The following is a 3,704-nucleotide window of genomic DNA, read 5'->3' as shown; positions in this document are numbered from 1 at the left end:
GATGGTATGATTTTATTTCCTTTGGCCATATTCCCAGTAAGTCATTCTGTAGTTCAACTTATGTTTGTTTGCTTGTTTGTAATAGAATTTTGTTATGCGGTCTATGTTACTCAGGATGGCCTCAAATTTGTGATTCAACTACCACCTCAGCCTCACAAGTAGCTGCTACTAGGTTGCCTGCCACCATACCTGGCTATTTTCAATGTTTAGAAGAAGTTCCATACTGTTTTCCATAAGGCATGTGCTAATTCACATTCCTACCAATGGTGTACAATGGTTCCCTTTCTCCACATACTTGTCAGCACTTGTTATCTTTAGTCTTTTGAGTAATAGCCATTCTTATTGAGGTGAAGTGATATCTTACTTTATTTAATTTTCCCAATTATTAGTGATATTTATTAGTGGTGCTGGCTATTTGTTTTAGAAACCAGTTGTCTCAGAGTCTTCTGCTCTACCCAGATAGAAATCATAGTTGAGATTCTATACCAAAAATAACCAGAGGTAGCTGGGCACGTATGGCTCATACCAGTAATCCAAGCTATTCAGGAGGCTGAGATATGAAGATCATGGTTCAAAGCCTGCTCAGTCAGGAAAATCCAGGAGATTCTTATCTCCAATTAACCACCAGAAAACTGAAGTGGAGCTGTGGCTCAAAGCGGTAGAACACTGGTCTAGAGCAAAGAAGCTCAGGGACAGTACCCAGGACCTAAGTTCAAGCCCCACAATTGACAAAAAAAATAGAGCTTAAAGGACTGGGGGCATAGCTCTAGCAGTAGAGCACCTGCCTAGCAAATGTGACAACATTTAGATCAAACCACCAAAAATAAAGTAACACATTAGTTAATATCATTTAACATATCAGGGAGACTGCTGTAAATTAGACAACAGACATATACTATATGCAATCTGTAAACTTCAATTGGACTGAAAAACAAATAACTTACTAAAGATAGGGGACAGATAGGGAAATTTGAACATCAAGTACAGTAGATGATATTGCTAAATCAGAATGATTATTTCTTGGATGGCTATAAAAAAGAATGTCCTTACCCTTGTTATTAAAAAGATACATGTTTAAGTACTTCAGGGTAAAGTGTTATAATGCTTATAAATTACTTTCATCCGGTTCATTAAAAGTACATATTGAAGTTGGGTGCTGGTGGCTCATGCTTGTAATACTAGCATTGTGGCTTAAGCAGTAGAGCACTTGCTTGAGCTGAAGAGCTAAAGGATAGCACCCAAGCCCAGAGTTCAAGCCCGATGACCGGCAACCAAAAAAAAAGTACATATTGAGATAAAGCATAAATAGATAGATATAGATATATAGATAGTCAATGTTTACTCTGGTGAATCTAGGTGAGAAGTACAAAGGTGTTGGTTTTTCTATGATTTTTGTGTAAATGTGGTCTTGAGGCTTGAACTAAGGAACTGGGCATTGTCCCTGAGCTTTTCTGCTCAAAGTTAGTGCTCTGCCAGTTGAACCACAGCTCCCATGTTTTTGGTGGTTAATTGGAGGTAAGAATTGCATGGACTTTCCTGCCCAGGCAAGCTTTGAACTACAATCCAATCTCAGCCCTGAGTAGTTAGGATTACAGACATGAGCCACCAGCATCCAGGAAATCTTTCACTAAAAAAGCATATGAAATCTTTTTCAATGAAGTGCCACTGTGGCTCAAGTGGTAGAGCACTAGCCTTGAGCTGAAGAGCTGAGGTATAGTGCCCAGGCCCAAAGTCCAAGCCCCATGACCAACAAAAAAAAAAATCTATTTCAGCTTTAAGACGTATATACTTGCCATATGTACATCTGATCTACTATTCTACCTCAATATCCTTACATTTAACTACCTTTGTGTTTTATTCTGGTCTGAGGTCTAATTTTACTTCTATACTATTCCCAATCACTTTTACACACATTATTTTGCTTTGCAACACTTACCACTATTCAAAATATTGACTAAATTTGGTGCAAATTTTACTCTAGCTCTTTTCTTTCCTGCTTTGTAAGAGCATGAGCTCATCTATCTTGGCTGTTATATCTTCAGCACCTAGGACAGGGCCTAGTATGAGTATAGGAGATTAAACATTAGTTGAATTTTAAATGATTTACCCCACTTACGTAGGGTCTGAAAGTATTTGGTGATCTCTGTTATAGGTAGCCATGTAACTGCATTCTGATACTGACCATTCTGCAATACTTTAACATGAGATTTATTTCAGCTCCACAATTCTATTATGTAACTACCATGTAAATAATTCCTGATGCAACATCCCCAGCAACCTTAAAGATACTAACATTTTTTCATCTCAAATTAAATGAATCAAAATGTATAATTTTTATTCCTCCTCAAATCTTTCATGTCAGTATCCAAAATCTCCAACGCTCATAAAATCTTTTCTCATTCTCTACCTGTTTCCCATACCCCCTTGCTCATTCTCTTGATCTCATCCTCTCATTCTTTTAGTTTTTTATCCTCTAAATCTAACCTTCAAATGGACCTGTTAGTTTTCCTTCTAATTGTCCCTTAGGTTCATTCTGTACCATTCCTCTGTTATCACTCTACTTAAATGCTCCTACCTCAAACATGAATTATAGCCAACCTTACATGTTATTTAATCTTCTCTTTTACTCTCTGCTTTGCATATTTTCTCCAGTATTACTTTTTTTTTTTTTTTGCCAGTCCTGGGGCTTAAATATCACTTAGATCTCAATCTCTAAATTCAAGAACTCTTTTTATAATACAAATCAAGCTCACGTGTATGTTATTGAATTTTAAGGGTTCCTATTGTTTTTGTTTTTGTTTTTAAACCAGCTCTGGCGAGTTTTATCAAAGAAAAACTGTGCATTCTGTACTTTTCTCCAGTTTGTTCTGGCATGCTTCTAATGATATCAGAATCACTTGGATCAATGATAGTCAGTGTGCATACTCTGTAGTATTTCCCACATGCTGTGCCCAGTTCAATTTTATTGTCACCATAGTGATAGACACCAGTTTTTTCCAACATAGCACAGTATTCTATTTCAGATTTCCTCACATCTGAGCAGTTGTTGGTGAGGATGACCAACTTCCCTTTGCCCTGTCTGATTATTTTCAGAGTCTTCTTGTACCCCAGCATGTACTTTCCACTTACCATAACAAGTTGTGAGCCTAGAGTTGATGAACTCCAGAGACTTTTTCATCTTCTTGGTGGCCACCATCTTCCTGCCTTAGGTGCAGGAGGGCTCCCAACAAAAGCAGCTGACAAGATGGCTGAATGGAGAGAAAGGGGGGTTCCTATTTTCTAATTTCATCTTCCTTTTTTTTTTTTTGGTCAGTTATGGGACTTGAACTTAGGGCTGGGAGCTATCCCTGAGGTCTTTTTGCTAGCCACAGTTCCACTTCCGGTTTCCTGGTAGCTTACTGGAGATTCTCAGACTTTTCCTGCCTGGGTTGGCTTTGAACCGTGATCCTCAGATCTCAGGCTCCTGAGTAACTAGGATTACAGGAATAAGCCACCAGTGCCCAGCTTCAACCTCCTCTTCAATCTTAATCTTCTTCACTCAAAAGACTTCCTTTACTTTGATCTACTTCTTTACTATGTCTATCCATGTCCATACCCACCTTTAAACCTAGAATAATTTTTCAACTCTGCTGCCACCTTAATTTTACTTTATTCCCAATTCAAGACCTATTTTCACCTTCCCTTAGTACTCTAAATCAAAATGA

The 3,704-nt window shown here is 38.0% G+C and overlaps 1 pseudogene; it reads right to left on the bottom strand.

Annotated features, from left to right (window-relative positions):
• Positions 1 to 2,760: 2,760 nt before the first annotated feature.
• LOC122117867 lies at positions 2,761 to 3,211 on the bottom strand (annotated as a pseudogene).
• Positions 3,212 to 3,704: the final 493 nt, after the last annotated feature.

Source organism: Dipodomys spectabilis, unplaced genomic scaffold, assembly GCF_019054845.1.
Source record: "Dipodomys spectabilis isolate Male_0828 unplaced genomic scaffold, ASM1905484v1 ptg000145l, whole genome shotgun sequence".
Taxonomy (NCBI): domain Eukaryota; kingdom Metazoa; phylum Chordata; class Mammalia; order Rodentia; family Heteromyidae; genus Dipodomys; species Dipodomys spectabilis.
Note: the sequence above shows the minus strand (reverse complement) of the source record. Positions and strands in the feature narration are given on the sequence as shown.